The 19082-nt window shown below is 45.0% G+C and overlaps 1 protein-coding gene and 1 non-coding gene across 11 annotated transcripts in view; both read right to left on the reverse strand.

The window, feature by feature from the left end:
* Nucleotides 1–19082, reverse strand: part of GRK5 (G protein-coupled receptor kinase 5) — a 216862-nt gene that overhangs the window by 174769 nt on the left and 23011 nt on the right. The window lies entirely within an intron of this gene.
* TRNAR-UCG lies at nt 11764–11836 on the reverse strand. Its single transcript has one exon. It is a non-coding gene; the product is annotated as a tRNA-Arg (tRNA).

The following is a 19082-nucleotide window of genomic DNA, read 5'->3' on the forward strand; positions in this document are numbered from 1 at the left end:
TGGTAGTACTTATATGACTATATGTATTTGTTAAAATGTACAGAACCATGCGATTTTAAAAGGTGAATTTTATATCTTAATGAAATAAATGGGGAAAATAAAAGATAATAAAGACAATACTCTAAGCAAGGGCCCCAAACATGCTCTTGGACTAGTTGTGCCATAACCCGTCACGGCAGCTCAGGTGAGATGTAAATAAAGACTTGCAGGCCAGTCGGCCAGGCAGCCCAGCCCATCTACAGCATCCCTTCATCCATGGTCTCAGCCACTCTGCCCCAACACTCTCGAGATATGACGTACTCCCACCTGTAACAGTGCCCCCGGGGGAGTCATGTCAGATTTGGGGAGCTGGGGGAGAGGACATTCCCCTTCCCAATTCAGAATCACTGCTTTAGCTTCCCTTTAGGCCAGTACAGCCAGCCTACCAAGGGGAGAATGCTGACCAAAGTTTCCATTAGACAAATTAGAAACAACTTCCAAACACTCACCAGAGAACACAAGCAGACGTCGGAGGCTGTGATTAGAGTTAAAATGAAAGGGGCATCAACAGATACGTAAACGAAATGTGATACATCCACCCAACAGAATATTACTCAGCCACCAAAAGGAATGCAGTCCTGACACCTGCTACCACGTGGATGAACCTTGAAAATGTCACACTAAGTGAAAGAAGCCCAACACAAAAGGCCACATACTGTATGATCGATTTATGTGAAATGTCCAGCAAGAGAGGACACAGATTGCCAGGAGCTGCAACAGGGGCAAATGGCGAGTGACTACTCACAGGTGTAGGGCTTCTTTTTGGGATGAAACTGTTTTGGAATGAGACAGTGTTGACGGTTGCACAACATTGTGAATACACTGAAATTCACTGAAATGTACACTTTAAATGGTGAAATTTATGGTATGTGAATTATATCTCAATCTTTCTAAAAAAGGAAAGAAAAGAAATATGCTCAAAGGCCAAACACTCATTACCAGAGACCCAGCCACCAGCCCAGGGTCCAAGGAAAGTGGCTCAGAAGGCTAGGGAACGGGTCGGGGTGGGAGTGGGGAGGAGAGGGGAGTGCTGTGGCCCGGTGTCACCTCCCCAGACCCACAGGCCTCGACCCGGCCATGCCGACCTCAGGTAAGTTCCCTAAATTCTCTGATACTAAGAGCCTTTTTGCAAAGAGCAGAGAGGGCCCGTAGGATGGAGGGTGGGGTCTGGGGGGTGACGGGTGATTCCTGGAGCTGGGGCTCTGCTTCTGCTCGCATCCCACACGTGGTGTCTTGTTCACAGCCGTTTTCCCCATTAGACTGGGAACCCCCTGAGCACAAGAACCAGGTCCACCTTGCTCACCTCTGTGTCCCCAGTCCCTGGAGCATGTGTGACGCTCAGAGTGACTGAACAAACGAGACCAGAGTGGAAATTAAAATCCTGTCTAAAACTTGTCACAATATATGTCTGAAGACTCAAGTAGCACAGGATAGACAAAACCTTCTTCTGGGTTTCAAGAGACAGGTTTCAAGCTCTAGTTGTGCAACCCTGGGTGGGTCATAGGTCTTCCCTGGCCTTCAGTTTCCTCTTCCTTTAAAAAGAGTTATTTGGCCAAGATGACCTTTCAGCACCTCCCCCAAACGCAAGCACTGTATGATTCTGAAAGCATTTTTCCAAGGCGCTTAGAATTAAGACAGTGCCATTGCAGAGGGACGGTCACCAGCCCAGAAGGCTCCATGTGTGCCTCATCCTTTCTGGCTGAGGTTTGGTTTAGTCTAAAGGCAAGAGTCAGAGGAGACACATCAGCTCCATTGACTAAGGCATAATATTTTCCATCAGGTGTCACAGCATTCTGTACTTTTTCCTTTTCCCCAGGGGACTCCCAAAAACTGTCCACACAAGCATCTGAAAATAATGTGTCCTGTGAAAAAGCATGCACACATGCACACACACACATCCCCCCCCTGGGGCAAAGAACCGCCAAGAGCCCAAACACGAAAAACCCTCCAGGCCCCCCTCCCCAGGCCAAGCTCCAGAAGCTGTATCCGGGAGATGCTGCATTTTTCTGGAATTGTGTCATTATTCACAAAGAAGTTCACTCTCAGGCCTCGCATCCACCCTAAAGCTGGGTTGGGCTGCCCAGAGCCACAGTGAAGAAAGAGCTGGCCACTCACACCATTTTTATGGTGAGCTATATGATCTCCAAACAAGCTGGGTGTGTGCCAGGGACGGAGCCGGGATGCTGGTCCAGCCTTGGAGAGGCCACACATCACACATCAGGGACCAGGCTCACGCAGAGCTTGGACTCAGTCAATGGGACACATAAAACAGAGCAGCTGCATCGAGGACTCCAAGCTTCCAGTTAAAGGGGGAACACAGAGCGCAGGCTTGTCCCGCTCCTCCACAGGCCTCCAAAGGCAGGGTCCAGGGGGCTGTGGAGACCACGACGCCGAGAGAAGCAGACATCAGCGACCTGGTGTGGCAGGTTTTCTGATGCAACCCAGAACCTGAGATAGTTCATGGCTGCCCCAACCCCCCATGCTCTTCCTTGGAATTTGGGAATTCCACCAAGGGCCAATGTAATCTACTCTACTACTGAGCTCTACCATTGAGCTCAGAGGGGCACTAGGTGATGTGGACAACACTGCGTCATCCCTGGGCTGTCACCACTGAGCTGTCTCCGGGCTCAGAAGGACATGGCAGCAGTACTCCCTCACCAGCAGGTCAGGACAGCCAGGGTCTGAAACCAGCCTGGAGCAATGAGATGGTCAAGGAAAGCCAGGCCAGCATCCCCTACCGGGCACAGGACAGGGCCTTCACAGTCCACACTGACCATGACCCTTGCCCTCCAGTGTCCATCACTTTCCCTAAAATCTCCTGCCCTTTGGGACACTTGATTTACTGGCCCCAGGGGAAGAAGATGACTTAGTTGATAAATAAATCTGGACAAGTTCCAAAGTTCAAACCTGCAACCAGGGTCTCATCTCTCAATTTCTTCAGGAAAGAGAAATACTATTTATTGGGCTCTCCTCTAAGACCCCATAAACATGAGGCAAAAACCAATGAATGAGCCCCCCCCAAGCCCCTCACTGAACCCCACTAGTCAGGAACTCACAACTAAAAGCAAATTCAAAAAGGCCACAATTCCACCTGTTAACAATCCCACCTTTGCCTGTAAGTCAGGAGAAAACAGAAGTGAAGAAGGTTCTACGGGAACACAGGAAGGTGGCTTTATGGGAAACATGAGGACAGAGGGAGGACTCTATTTGCCTAAGGTCACACTGCTACTCGGGGTAGAATGGAAACCAAACTCAGGCCGCGTGACTCCTGGACCAATGCTCTTCCCCCAGCGCCCCAGTGTAGCCACTGCACCCAGGTGTCGGTGCTCTGGGGGCCGGTGGAGCCACACGTCCCAGAGAGAGGCACTCAGAGAACCTCCCACCTCTCGGCCCTGGGAAAGGGCTGTGTTCCCGCTCACTGGGATCCAGCTGAGCCTCTCCCAGGAGTTTCACCATCTCTGCCCTCAGATTCCAAAAGCGGAAACAGCAGGGCAGCTCTCTGTCTATCACAGGCCTGGGCTGCCAGGGATCAGAGCGTGGTGATCCATCAGTGGCCCCCGCCATCAGGACCAGAAGCTGGGGCTGCCAGGCTCCACCCCACACCGACCAGATGGTTTCCCTTCCACACACCTGTCTCCAAGACGGTCTTTCCACTGACACACCTGCCCATCAGCATACCTTGCAGCACAAGCAGCGACAGGGACCTGCCAGGGAGAGTGCTGGCTGCAGCACTTCAAGCGAAACGCCTTATTCCAGGTTCCCAGGCCTGGGCTGAGCTTGGCACACCTGTCCAGATGCAGCACTATCTCAAGGCGGTAAGGGTAGGATGAAGAAAAGAAAACAGGTCCCTGTGCATGGGAGAGCTGCAAGTGGGAGATGCACAGGGCAAAGGAACAGGATGCAAGTTCAAGACCACCAAGATCAAGGCCAGTGGCTCTCAACACTGGGACGCCTGGCAGTGTCTGGAGTCATTTCTGGCTGTCGTAACTACAGGGGTGTTACTGGCATCTAGGGATGCTCTTAGACACCCTCCAATGCACAGGACAACCCCACAACAAAGGATTATCTGGCCCCAAATGTCAATACTGATAAGGCTGACAAACCCTGCTTTAGGCACATACCTTCCGGAAGGCTTTTTCTTTTACTTTTCCCCAGGCCCCTTTCATCATCGCTGTATAAGACAGCAAGAAAATAGCACGGGAGCCTGACAATTACAACTTCAGATAAACGTTCACAGCCTGTCAGAATGGAAGTTTGGGCTTTTCATCTATTACCATGACTATCAGTCACTGGGATGCAGGAAGGAAGGCCAGCCTTTGCGAAAATAACTCAGAGCAGAGACAGCTTTAAGAGGAAGTTCTCAGTACGTTCTTAAAAAGTTTAAGCATCACAGAAAGGCCTTGGTGATGCCATAAACATCCAACTTGTGCTACCTTTTTCATTTGATTAAATAAGCAGCCCTCTGACAGGGGCTTTCGGATATGGCCTGCTTTTTGTTTTAACGTGGTTTTAATCAGGGGATTGTGGCTCTTCATTCCTTCAGGAAATTCTGTCAAATGTTTCACATTCCTCATAGAGAACAACTGTCTGTACAGGTTAAGATCCCAAGTTTTAAATTGTGGGGCAAGTGGCGTTTTGTTGTTTCTTAATGTCAGTGTGAGAAAAAAAAAAAAAAGTGAAGAAGGAAAGAATGCAAATGTTCGTCAGTGAAAACACACACAAAACCAGAAACATTCTTCCCCTCATGTACAAGGTCAACAATATCTGGGTAAATTTGCTTCATGTTTTGCAGACCGCTGATGGAACATGAGAAATGCTATTGCAAAGGCCCCTGACAGGAGCGCCGGGAGACGCCTAAAAATAGACATTTTACCCAAAGGGGGGTTATCTATTAGAACTGCATCATTCCCAGCATGACTGAGCAGCACAAACTGTGACACTGGGGCATGAAAAATATAGTAACGTATGCTATGACAAATTCTCTTTACTTAGAACGGGAGGAGATAAACTCGGCCATGACTAAGCCACTCCCTTTGAAGCTCACTGCCAATTTTCCACGTAGCTCGTACCCGGTTATCAAGATGCTGATTTGGGAAAGTGAGGGGAGAGGATGGAGAGTCTGACATCTCCTTATCCCTTCCTGGAAGTAAGGGAGTGGCATCAAAAGTTTTGTGGACCTTGTGCAAGTTAATTTCTCTGAGCCCCTCGGTTTTCATCTGGAAAATAGAGGTGGCTGTGAAAACTTACAATGAGAATGTACAGGCCCAGGGCTCAGCACAGAGGAGGCCCTCACTCAACAACTGTGAGTTCATGCTGATTGGAGGCGACACCTTTCCAGGCACGGTCGACCCAGCGATCTGGGCACAGCACTCAGAGGGGAAATTCTGCCCATCAAGAGTGTGTTTGGAGCCCAAAAGGACCCAACTCTTCGCAGACTCAGTTTTCTTTTATCTACTCCATGAGTCCCTATCCAGCTGGTCAGAAATGTGGGACTCCTGGGAGCAAAAATTGGTAAAGCTGTTCTAGAAAGCAATTCGGTAGCACTTACCAACATCCCTCCACCATCAAGTCCACTTCCGGTGTCTGCAATGTCCCTGCACACGTGCACAGAGTTACAATAATGATACTAACGATGGTATAATAGTAGCCAACCTTTACGAAGCATTTAAAGAGTTCTAAATGTTTTACATGTAATTTATACACATACATTTGACATATTATAATCTGGTATAATCTACATGTGATATTTATTTGATATAGATAAGTAACTTCACCCTACAAAGTAGGTCTTGTTTTTTTTTAACTATATTTGAACAAAGTAGGTTTTATTATTATCTTTATTTTACGGTATAGAAAGTGGAGACATGGAGAGCTTAGTAATTTGCCCTAGGTCAGGGGTCAACAAATGTTTTCAGTAAGAGGCCAGATGGTAAATATTTTAGGTGGACCAGATGGTTGCTGTCACAACTATTCAACTCTGCTGTTGCATCATGAAAGCCGCCCCAGACACAGTAAACACCAGCCATGAGCATGGCTGTATTCCAACAAAACTTTATTTATGGACACTGAATTTTGAATCTCATATAATTTTCCTATTTCAGGAAACATTTATCTTTTGATTTTCTTTTTCAACCATTTGAAAATAAGAAAATCATTCTTGCCTCATGGGCCATACAAAAACATGAGGAGTGTAGATTTGGCCAGAGGGCTGCAGTTTGCCAACCCCGCCCTGGGTCGTACACCCCTGTCCCCCGACCCTTCAAGTGAAGTCCCATTTCAACGCCAGGCAGTCTAGCTCCAGGAGGCAGTCGTGATGTCATGTCTTCACTACTTCATTTAACAGCAAAAGGAAGGATATATAAATAGTTCAGTAAATTACGCATGCATATTATGAGATGTGTTGCAGCATTAAAAGTCATACACACATGGACTGACCAGCAGCAGATCTGGACACGTGAAGTGAAATAAGCAAGTTGTCCGTCAATATATACATCATGACCCCATACGTGTATTAAAAATAAAAGTAATTGTGTATATTATGTATACATAAATACGCACTTATTGGTGGACATATAAACAGTGAACATAAAGAAACAGGTCTAGAAAGAACAGGAAACCTCATGGGCAGTGAGGGCGGCGGGTTGGTGGCAGTGAGGGGAGTTTTAAGCTCTCCTGTGAATGTATGCTGCTCTATAATTTGAAGCTTTTACATCCCAAATGCATCCTTCTATTTCTTGTATAATAAAAGGAAAAAAAAAATTGAGGTTCTAGTTACAGGGCACTACTACTGACATACTTTGAGCTCTCTGAGCAGTTTCCATGTACTTGGATCTAAACAAAAGCTGGTTATAATTAATTACCGAAGGACAAAGACATTCTTTCCAGAAGGGAAAACAAACAAGCCAACAAAGGTGGCATAAACTATAGTAAGTAAACACAGTATGTCTCTCTCTATCAATAGTGATTTTTTTAATTGCACATGTGTACAACCTAACCTTCTCTAGACACCATTAACCTTCAAACCAAGGATGTCGGTTGTAAACAAAGCCGGCAAGGTTTTCATCTGGTGTGTGATAGTCCAGGCCTAGCTTTCTTCCCTGCATAAACTTTAATTTATGAAGTTATTTTGGTTTGCTCCACTGGCATGAGCAGAGCTAACGGGGGAGTCATCGACTGGGGAAATGAGATTTCCCCCAGTGCCAATTTTTAAATCCAGCCTCCAGGTCATCTTATTTTTTGGATGCTTCCCACAGTCACATTTTTTGTTTGTTTTACATGAAAGAGCACATTCCCTTTCCCCAAGCCAGGTTTACCATTTTCCGTTGCTCTTATTAAACGCATCTTATTCAAATGGAATGTTCTCAGAGTTTCCGCCTTTCACTGGCCTGGGTAGGAGGCGTGGAGTGGATACCCCAGGACGGTCACACGGACTCTGCACTCCAGGTTGCCTCTGCGCGCCATGCAATCACATCTGCAGAACGTAAGAAGGTCCAAGATCCCACTCTGACCCCAGGACTCCAGACTTTTCTCATCTGGAACAGACCCCCACGAGGCCCTCAGCCAGTCCCTCTGTGCCCATTAAAACAGCAGCTGCCGAAGCAGAGTCTGATGGTGCTAAAATGCAAACCTGGGAGGAGCCCATTCCTTCGCAGGTGACATTCTCATCAGAGCTGTGAGGGCCTTCTGTTGACCAAACAATGAATGTTTTTAATCCTGAGCAACGCCTGGCTTGGAGGGTCCAGGAGGGAGCTTTAAACCTCAACTAGGCATGCCATGCTAGTCTCAAATCCGTGACACAACTGTATGAATTGCTAAAACTGGCAAGACAAAGCTATCCTAGCCAGCATTTGAACCCAGCCAGCCGTCTTGCAGCCTTCAGACGTCATCTCTTCCGACGTGGCCGTGACTGATTTCCTCAGCTGATTGATCTGGGATGGATCATCACTTGCCCCTTTGAACAGGGCAATTCTAATTCCTTGCTTCTGTGATGGGATCAATTTTATGCTTTCCAAATGTTCTCCCACCACATTAGGAACAGAAAATAAACTGTTATACAATCTACTTTAGATATATAGTTTTTTTTTTTTATGATGTTTACCCTCTTACACTTTTTTTTTTTTTTAAAGACACATTCGGGGCTTCCCTGGTGGCACAGTGGTTGAGAGTCTGCCTGCCAATGCAGGGGACAGGGGTTCGAGCCCTGGTCTGGGAAGATCCCACATGCCGCGGAGCAACTGGGCCCGTGAGCCACAATTACTGAGCCTGCGCGTCTGGAGCCTGTGCTCCACAACAAGAGAGGCCGCGATAGTGAGAGGCCCACTCACCGCGATGAAGAGTGGCCCCCGCTTGCCACAACTAGAGAAAGCCCTCGCAGAGAAACGAAGACCCAACACAGCCATGAATAAAATAAATAAATTAATTAAAAAAAAATTCTAAAAAAAAAAAAGACACGTTCACCCCAACCTTCATTGTGGCACTATTTATTTTTTTTTAAATTTGGCTGCGCCAGGTCTTAGCTGCGGCACACAGGATCTTAGTTGCCACGTGCGGCATATTTAGTTGCAGCATGTGAACTCTTAGTTGCCGCATGTGGGATCTAGTTCCCTGACCGGGGATCGAACCCGGGCCCCCTGCATTGGGAGCTCAGAGTCTTAGCCACTGGACCACTAGGGAAGTCCCTACCCTCTTACACTTTTAAGTGCACGATACAGTATGGTTAACTACAGGCACGATGTGTACAGCAGATCTCTAGAATTATTCTTCTTGCATAAATGAAACACTATACCTATTAAACAGCAACTCCGCATTGCCCTCCTCCCTCCAGCTCCTGGTAACCATTCTACTTTCTGCTTCTATCAGTTTGACTATTTCAGCTTCCTCATATAAGTGGAATCATACAGTGTTTGTCCTTCTGTGAAAGGCTTATTTCACTTAGCATAACATTCTCAAGATTCATCCATGTTGTCTGTCGCATGTGGCAGGATTTCCTTCTTTTTTAAGGCTGAATAATATACCATTGTGTGTGTGTGTGTGTGTGTGCGCGCGCGCACGCACCACATTTTCTTAATCCATTCATCTGTCAAAGGACATTTAGGTTGTTTCCATCTCTTCGCTATCGTGAATAATGTTGCAATGAACATGGGCGTGCAAACAGCTCTTTGAGATCCTGATTTCAATTCTTTTTGATAAATACCCAGAAGTGGAATTGCTATCATATGGTAGTTCTATTTTTAATTTTTTGAGGACCCTCCATACTGTTTCCCACAGCAGCTGCACAGTTTTACATTCCCATCAACAGGGCACAGGGGTTCCAATTTCTCCACATCCTTGCCAACACTTTTTATTTTTTGTTTTTTGATAACGGCCATCCTAACGGGTGTGAAGTATTATCTCACTGTGGCTCTGATTTGCAGTCCCCTGATGATTAGAGATGTTGAGTATCTTTTCATATACCTGTCAGCCATTTGTATGTCTTCTTTGGAGAAATGTCTATTCAAGTCCTTTGCCTTTTTTTTAATTGGGTTATTTGGGTTTTTGCTATTGGGTTCTAGGAGTCCCTTATTTTGGGGGGATATTAATCCCTTATCAGATATGTGGTTTGCAAACATACAGTTTACTTTAGAGCAGTGTTTTATGGCCTATTTGAATACAAGATTTTCAAACATCTACATCAGGAGTCAGCAAGATAACACCTGTGGGCCAAATATGGCCCACGTCCATTTGTTTAGGTATAGGCTATGGCTGCTTTCAACCTACCATGGTCAAGTTCAGTAGTACCACAGAGGCCACCCAGGCCACAAGCCTAAAATATTTACTATCTGCCCTTTTCAGAAAAGGTTTGCTAAACCCTGGTATATAGGATCAAGGCTTAAACACAAATGTCTATTTTGGTCCCAATAATAATGTAACAGGAAGGACAATTCTGAGTCAGACTATCCTCTTTAAACACTGATTTTTGTGACTGGAAACAACTTTAAAACCCAAGCTCCTACCACCCAGGCCTATAAGTTACTGAGGAGTCTCTGGCACTACCAGGAGGTGCCTATTCTTACACAGTTGGGGTGGACAGTCGTGGTTTTCACTTTGTGGCCCTCCTTCCTCCCCTTCTCCAACAGCCATTCATCCTGACCCCCTGCCATCATTCCTTCCCTCCACTCCAGGCATCAGGCAGGCAAGAGATATCGTGCTACCAAAAAGTGTATTTTCCAGGACTTTCCGACTGGTTTTCCGAAAAGATGCTCTCTTTGCACTGGGGTTGCTAAGTGGGCTGCTATGGGACCCCCTGAGCAGCCAAGAATGAAGTGGAGGAGAGACCAGCAGAGCTGCGAGGGACAGAAAGAACCCCAGGGACATCGTTTGAATCCTGGACCCAGAAATCCAACAATACCCTAGATTCCCAGACACATGAGGCCACAAATTCTCATTTTTGTTTAAGCTAGTTAGATTTGCATTTCTGTCACTTGCTACCCAAGGATTTCTGAGTACTGGAGTTGTGATCTTTTCATGTTCTACTCCTTGCAGTTAAGAGTTCACAGATTATTTTCCATGTTTCTGCATTATCTTAATAATTTTCACCTTTAATGGGTATATAACCCATTAGATGGGACAAACCTGACCTGGCTACCCAGCCTACTGCTACAACACAGACCCCACTGGGTGCCATAACCCAGATTCGGCAAATCTTGCACACGGCACAAGACACAACCGGCAGGGTACCATGATGCCATAGGCAGCCCTTGTCATGCAGGAGACCACCTCCGATCAGCCAGGTGCCCACCTAACCAACAAGCCCAGGCATTGCCTGGGCACCAGTGCTAGCGAGACTATCTTCCTAGTGTCAATGAGTTACAGCCTGTGGGTGTTTAGCTATGAAAGCCCGACAGCAACCCTTCCCCTGCCTAGAACTCATCCCTCACATCCAAGACTCCACGCTGTTGGATTCCCCACTAAGCAGTAAAACTTTCCCACTTAGTGCTCAATCTTTGCTCTCTTAGTCTTTATTTTTTTCTTTAACAGAGGGTTAAGTTACTTGTGTTATTTGCAAGCTTTTCCCTCAAGGAGGCAAGTTCCAGATCAAGGCAGAGACCATGTCTGCCAGGCTACCCCAGTCGCCCCAGTGCCTGGGACCAGAGCAGGGCTCAGTGCCTGTTTGTTGGGTGTGTAAATTAAATGAATGAATGAATATATCCTAAGTGCCAGTCACTACACCATTTTTCACGATCATATATATATAACACTGCCTCTGTCTACAGTTACGCCAGCTTCATTCTGGCAAAAGACGTTCCCAGAGAAGTTTGTGGTCAGCAGTGTAGGACAGAATTTGAAGAAAGACCCGTGTTAGGAAAAGCTACATTTTGGCGAAGCCTCATTGGATCTGTCAGCTGCTGACAGGGCTGGGAAGAGAGTGCACTGTAGGCCATCTGTCACGTGTCCCTGACGCGAAGTTGCTCGAGGGTTACTACTCCCTTTTGCCCACAGGAAAGAGCCCTCCTTGTGACCACAAACGGACCACAGGCCAACCCCTCACGTTGGCATGGCCCAGCCCAGCTTTGCCCTCCTCCATTTGTTCTCACAGAAGCCCTGGAAATAGGTGGTGGTACCATCCCTAGTTTATAGGTGAGGAAACCAAGAGAATGATTTGCTATAGGTCACCCCGCCTAGGAAGTGCTGCATTAATTTTTTTTTTTTTTTTTTGGCCACGCTGCGCGTCATGCGGGATCTTATTTCCCTGACCAGGGATCGAACCTGTGCCCCCTGCAGTCGAAGTGCAGAGTCCTAACCACTGGACCTCCAGGGAAGTCCCTTTTGTTTTTTTTTTTGGTGTTGCATTAATTAAAGAAGGAGGTGGTTAGGCTGAGGCAGCCTACACAAGCCAAACAAAATCTAAGCCTGTAAGTGCCTCGAGGTTATGAAATTAAAAGGCTAAGGACAACCAATCACAAAGAGCCAACTGGGCTTTAAGCTTCAGTCAACTGAATAATTTCCTTTCTTTGCTTTCGCAGTATAAGTCCCCCCACCCCCCAGTCAGTGGAACACTCCTAACTGCTTCTGGTTTGGCACTGCCCGATGGGAACTGATTTTTGCTCCAATAAACCCTTAAAAAAATTTTTTTAAATATTTATTTATTTATTTGGTTGCACCGGGTCTTAGTTGCGGCAGGCAGGCTCCTCAGCTGTGGCATGAGAACTCTTACTTGCGGCATGCACGTGGGATCTAGTTCCCCGACCAGGGATCGAACCCCGGCCCCCTGCATTGGGAGCGTGGAGTCTCATCCACTGCGCCAAAAGGGAAGTCCCCTTAAAATTTTTAATATCCCTCAGTTTATCTTTTAACAGAAGTGACTAGAGCCCAGATGTTTTTCAACCCCTAGCCCACACTCTTGCAATCAACCGTGGTCACAGATGGACCAGTGGCCCCAGCAAAGGACTGAGAGTCTGGCACCAGCCTGCTCCCTCGGACCTCAGGGCCCTGTGGCCTGGGCATCTGCATCCTGGATGTTCCAGCTGGCCAGCATCAAGTCATGAACCTCTCTGCATCCTCTTTCCTTTCAAAACCCTGCTTCCGAGGGGTCTGCCCACGTGGACAGAAGGCCCTGCTTCCGAGGGGTCTGCCCACGTGGACAGAAGGCCCTGCTTCCGAGGGGTCTGCCCACGTGGACAGAAGGCTGCTACAAGCCCCCTTTCAGCCCCCACAGCCCCTGCATGGTTCGGGCCTCTGATGAGGAAGCTCCAGGTTCTTTTACTTCATTCTCCTTGGGGTTTTTTTTTGTTTGGTTGTTTGTTTGTTTTTCTGTTTGGTTTTAGTTAATGAGCTTTCTCAATAACAAAACTTCCTTCCTCTCTTTTGAGCAAGAAGTCAGGCTCTGAAGGTTGCAGACGTCATTTAGATTACAAAAAAGAAATATATATATATATATATACTTTTTTTTTTTTCTTGGGCGGCGTTGGGTCTTCGTTGCTGTGCGCGGGCTTTCTCTAGTTGCAGCAAGCGGGGCTACTCTTCGTTGCGGTTCGCGGGCTTCTCATCGGGTGGCTTCTCTTGTTGTGGAGCACAGGCTCTAGGCACACGGACTCAGTAGTTGTGGCTCACAGGCTCTAGAGCGCAGGCTCAGTAGTTGTGGCGCGTGGGCTGAGTTGCTCCACGGCATGTGGGATCTCCCCGGACCAGGGCTCGAACCCGTGTCCCCTCCACTGGCAGGCGGATTCTTAACCACTGCGCCACCAGGGAAGCCCTATACATATTTTTAAGTGGAAAATCATGTTTTTCAAATGGCTTGGTTTCAACACTGCCTCCCCAAAGTTTTCTACTGAGTGTCTTCTGCTCTTTCACGGTAAAGTGACTATGTAACTTACTGTCCAAACAGGGACCCTTTTAAGAATGAAAGGGGACACTATGAACCCTAACACTGGCCATATGATCACCCTTCTTTGCGGGGGTCACCACTTCTCGACCGGGCCCAGGAGAACGTGGCGAAGCACTTCCAGACAGCAAGCTGCGTTCGGTTATTTAATGTCGGGCCCTGGAATAGTCAACCGCCACGCAGTCCACTTTTAAACTTTTTTTTTTTTAATTTATTTATTTATGGCTGTGTTGGGTCTTCGTTTCTGTGCGAGGGCTTTCTCTAGTTGTGGCAAGTAGGGGCCACTCTTCATCGCGGTGCGCGGGCCTCTCACTATCGCGGCCTCTCTTGTTGCGGAGCACAGGCTGCAGACGCGCAGGCTCAGTAGTTGTGGCTCACGGGCCTAGTTGCTCCGCGGCATGCGCAGTCCACTTTTAAATAAAGAAGAGGATTCTCTTCACTCTGCTCTGTGACACTGGAGCTTGAGTGTCTAACAGAAGGGAGGTGTTTCTCTGTTTGCTGCCCAAGAAGCCAAAGGATCCAGCTTTAAGGATCTTTATTTTCTAGCAGTAATTCTAATGTGCTGAGACTAAACCTTTGTAGTCCCCGAATTTTCTCAGGCGGTGAGGAGTGGGGTGTCTAGTCCCAGAACAAAGAGGGCTGGGAAGATCATTGTGTCCACCCCAGCCGCCAGGCATGGCCACACCCATCATTCCAGATGGAATCGAATCTCTGCCCTCTTTTTTAAAACTTCAGAGGAAATCATGCCACCTCCCCAGGGTGAGCTAGTCCAAAGTTTAACTGTGATCTTCAGGGCTAGGCACCCCTCGTTCCAGACCACACTCCACCCAGGAAAGCAATAACATCTGATCTTCCAGCCTGTCATCTGGGCAGCCTCCATCCACTATAAGGGGTATCCTCTCCTCTGCAGGCCAGAAAGCCCTCTCTTCACCCAGAAAATAGGACATGAAAAAGAAACACACACACACACACACAGATCCCCCTTCCTCCCCAGCTCAGCAGGCTCCCCTCCTGGCCTTTTAGTCCCCAGGCAGATTGTAAATGGAAAGACAGGAAATGCAAGATTCAGGGCTTGAGCCATTTCCATCTTAACTCCAGCCCTCCCCCACCCCAGCCTCTCTTCCCTTGACAGACAGACAACCATTAAGAGCTCGCCCATAATAGTCTTTCCTGTAAGAACTTGTAAACAGCATCCTTGGAGCTTCAGCTTGGGTATTTCCCAGCTCACTTGCTTCCATTTCCTTTGTCGTGGAAGGTTCCCATGGGGAGTGGGGGAAGCTGATGGGAGGGTCTCTCCCCCTCCAGCTGCCTTCCCCGGCTACCCACCTCCTTCAGTATCCCAGAAGTTTAAGGGTCTTCCCCTTGAACACTGCTGCTGTCACTTAGCTTTGTGTGTTACTTTCTGTTTCCTTGAAGGAAGCCCTTCCATTCAGTATACGGGAGACTCCAGATAATGCCTGCCATGGCCTTCACTCCAACACATTCCAACTGCTAAGTATTCACACAGGGTTCTCGCCAGTTCTCAGCATTAAATGAACAATATCTGTGCCTGCTGAAATTATGTTTTAAGTAAACCCTGTGCCTGCAAAACTGCTTTTTTTTAAAAAAACGAGAACTTGTTTTTATTATATAACTTAAAGTTTTCAAGGCAAATATATTATGGAAAAGGACAGGGGCCCCAAACCCAGGGTTGGTCAGGTGACATAATTGAGTAGAGGGGACTTGGTATGATGCAAGAGGGAATAGTGGGGTCTGCGGTGAAATGTAGAGCCTGAAACCTTGCCCCAAAATAGACAACCAAAATGCAACTGTAGACAGATGTTGCTACGTAAAAACTCTTATTTCATATTTCCAAAACTTCCAGGGTTTTTTTTGAATTTTTGAATTTTATTTTATTTATTTTTTTATACAGCAGGTCCTTATTAGTCATCAATTTTATACACATCAGTGTATACAGGTCAATCCCAATCGCCCAATTCATCACACCACCACCCCCACCCCCCCACCGCTTTCCCCCCTTGGTGTCCATAGGTTTGTTCTCTACATCTGCGTCTCAATTTCTGCCCTGCAAACCGGTTCATCTGTACCATTTTTCTAGGTTCCACATACAGGCGCTAACATACGATATTTGTTTTTCTCTTTCTGACTTACTTCACTCTGTATGACAGTCCCTAGATGCATCCACGTCTCTACAAATGACCCAATTTCGTTCCTTTTTATAGCTGAGTAATATTCCATTCTATATATGTACCACATCTTCTTTATCCATTCGTCTGTCAGTGGGCATGTAGGTTGTTTCCATGACCTGGCTATTGTAAATAGTGCTGCAATGAACACTGGGGTGCATATGTCTTTTTGAATTATGGTTTTCTCTGGGTATATGCCCAGTAGTGGGATTGCTGGATCATATGGTAATTCAATTTTTAGTTTTTTAAGGAACCTCCATACTGTTCTCCATAGTGGCTATATCAATTTACATTCCCACCAACAGTGCAAGAGGGTTCCCTTTTCTCCACACCCTCTCCAGCATTTGTTGTTCGTAGATTTTCTGATAATGCCTATTCTAACTGGTGTGAGGTGATACCTCATTGTAGTTTTGATTTGCATTTCTCTAATAATTAGTGATGTTGAGCAGCTTTTCATGTGCTTCTTGGCCATCTGTATGTTTTCTTAGGAGAAATGTCTATTTAGGTCTTCTGCCCATTTTTGGATTGGGTTGTTTGTTTTTTTAATATTGAGCTGCATGAGCTGTTTATATATTTTGGAGATTAATCCTTTGTCCGTTGATTCATTTGCAAATATTTTCTCCCATTCTGAGGGTTGTCTTTTCGTCTTGTTTATGGTTTCTTTTGCTATGCAAAAGCTTTGAAGTTTCATTAGGTCCCATTTGTTTATTTTTGTTTTTATTTCCATTACTCTAGGAGGTGGATCAAAAAAAGTCTTGCTGTGATTTATGTCAAAGGGTGTTCTTCCTATGTTTTCCTCTAAGAGTTTTATAGTGTCTGGTCTTACATTTAGGTCTCTAATCCATTTTGAGTTTATTTTTGTGTATGGTGTTAGGGAGTGTTCTAATTTCATTCTTTTACACGTAACTGTCCAGTTTTCCCAGCACCACTTATTGAAGAGACTGTCTTTTCTCCATTGCATATCCTTGCCTCCTTTGTCATAGATTAGTTGACCATAGGTGCATGGGTTTATCTCTGGGCTTTCTATCTTGTTCCATTGATCTATGTTTCTGTTTTTGTGCCAGTACCATATTGTCTTGATTACTGTAGCTTTGTAGTATAGTCTGATTCCTCCAGCTCCCTTTTTTTCCCTCAAGACTGCTTTGGCTATTCGGGGTCTTTTGTGTCTCCAAACAGATTTTAAGATTTTTTTGTTCTAGTTCCGTAAAAAATGCCATTGGTAATTTGATAGGGATTGCATTGAATCTGTAGATTGCTTTGGGTAGTATAGTCATTTTCACAATATTGATTCTTCCAATCCAAGAACATGGTATATCTCTCCATCTGTTGGTATCATCTTTAATTTCTTTCATCAGTGTCTTATAGTTTTCTGCATACAGGTCTTTTGTCTCCCTAGGTAGGTTTATTCCTAGGTATTTTATTCTTTTTGTTGCAATGGTAAATGGGAGTGTTTCCTTAATTATTTTTTCAGATTTTTCATCATTAGTGTATAGGAATGCAAGAGATTTCTGTGCATTAATTTTGTATCCTGCAACTTTACCAAATTCATTGATTAGCTCTAGTAGTTTTCTGGTGGCATCTTTGGGTTTCTCTATGTATAGTATCATGTCATCTGCAAACAGTGACAGTTTAACTTCTTCTTTTCCAATTTGTATTCCTTGTATTTCTTTTTCTTCTCTGATTGCCGTGGCTAGGACTTCCAAAACTATGTTGAATAATAGTGGTGAGAGTGGACATCCTTGTCTTGTTCCTGATCTTAGAGGAAATGCTTTCAGGTTTTCACCATTGAGAATGATGTTTGCTGTGGGTTTGTCGTATATGGCCTTTATTATGTTGAGGTAGGTTCCCTCTATGCCCACTTTCTGGAGAGTTTTTATCAGAAATGGGTGTTGAATTTTGTCAAAAGCTTTTTCTGCATCTATTGAGAGGATCATATGGTTGTTATTCTTCAATTTGTTAATATGGTGTATCACATTGATTGATTTATGTATATTGAAGAATCCTTGCATCCCTGGGATAAATCCCACTTGATCATGGTGTATGATCCTTTTAATGTGTTGCTGGATTCTGTTTGCTAGTATTTTGTTTAGGATTTTTGCATCTATATTCATCAGTGATATTGGTCTATAATTTTCTTTTTTTGTAGTATCTTTGTCCGGTTTTGGTATCAGGGTGATGGTGGCCTCATAGATGAGTTTGGGAGTGTTCCTTCCTCTGCAATTTTTTGGAACAGTGTGAGAAGGATGGGTGTTAACTCTTCTCTAAATGTTTGATAGAATTCACCTGTGAAGCCATCTGATCCTGGACTTTTGTTTGTTGGAAGATTTTTAATCACAGTTTCAATTTTATTACTTGTGATTGGTCTGTTCATATTTTCTATTTCTTCCTGGTTCAGTCTTGGCGGTTATACCTTTCTAAGAATTTGTCCATTTCTTCCAGGTTGTCCATTTTATTGGCATAGAGTTGCTTGTAGTAGTCTCTTAGGATGCTTTGTATTTCTGCAGTGTCTGTTGTAACTTGTCCTTTTTCGTTTCTAATTTTATAGATTCGAGTCCTCTCCCTCTTTTTCTTGACGAGTCTGGCTAATGGTTTATCTATTTTGTTTATCTTCTCAAAGAACCAGTTTTTAGTTTTATTGATCCTTGCTATTGTTTTCTTTGTTTCTATTTCATTTATTTCTGCTCTGATCTTTATGATATCTTTCCTTCTGCTAACTTTGGGTTTTGTGTGTTCTTCTTTCTCTAGTTCCTTTAGGTGTAAGGTTAGATTGTTTATTTGAGATTTTTCTTGTTTCTTGAGGTAGGCTTGTATAGCTATAAACTTCCCTCTTAGATCTGCTTTTGCTGCCTCCCATAGGTTTTGGATTGCCGTGTTTTCATTGTCATTTGTCCCTAGGTATTTTTTGATTTCCTCTTTGATTTCTTCAATGATCTCTTGGTTATTTAGTAACGTACTGTTTAGCCTCCATGTGTTTGTGTTTTTTACGGTTTTTTCCCTGTAATTCATTTCTAATCTCATAGCGTTGTGGTCAGAAAAGATGCTTGATATGATTTCAATTTTCTTAAATTTACTGTGGCTTGATTTGTGACCCAAGATGTGATCTATCCTGGAGAATGTTCTGTGCGCACTTGAGAAGAAAGTGTAATCTGCTGTTTCTGGATGGAATGTCCTATAAATATCAATTAAATCTATCTGGTCTATTGTATCATTTAAAGCTTCTGTTTCCTTATTTATTTTCATTTTGGATGATCTGTCCATGGGTGTAAGTGAGGTGTTAAAGTCCCCCACTAGAATTGTGTTACTGTTGATTTCCTCTTTTATAGCTGTTAGCAGTTGCCTTTTGTATTGAGGTGCTCCTATGTTATGTGCATATATATTTATAATTGTTATATCTTCTTCTTGGATTGATCCCTTGATCATTATGTAATGTCCTTCCTTGTCTCTTGTAACATTCTTTATTTTAAAGTCTATTTTATCTGATATGAGTATTGCTACTC

The sequence above is a fragment of the Balaenoptera musculus genome, chromosome 16, assembly GCF_009873245.2.
Source record: "Balaenoptera musculus isolate JJ_BM4_2016_0621 chromosome 16, mBalMus1.pri.v3, whole genome shotgun sequence".
Taxonomy (NCBI): Eukaryota; Metazoa; Chordata; class Mammalia; order Artiodactyla; family Balaenopteridae; genus Balaenoptera; species Balaenoptera musculus.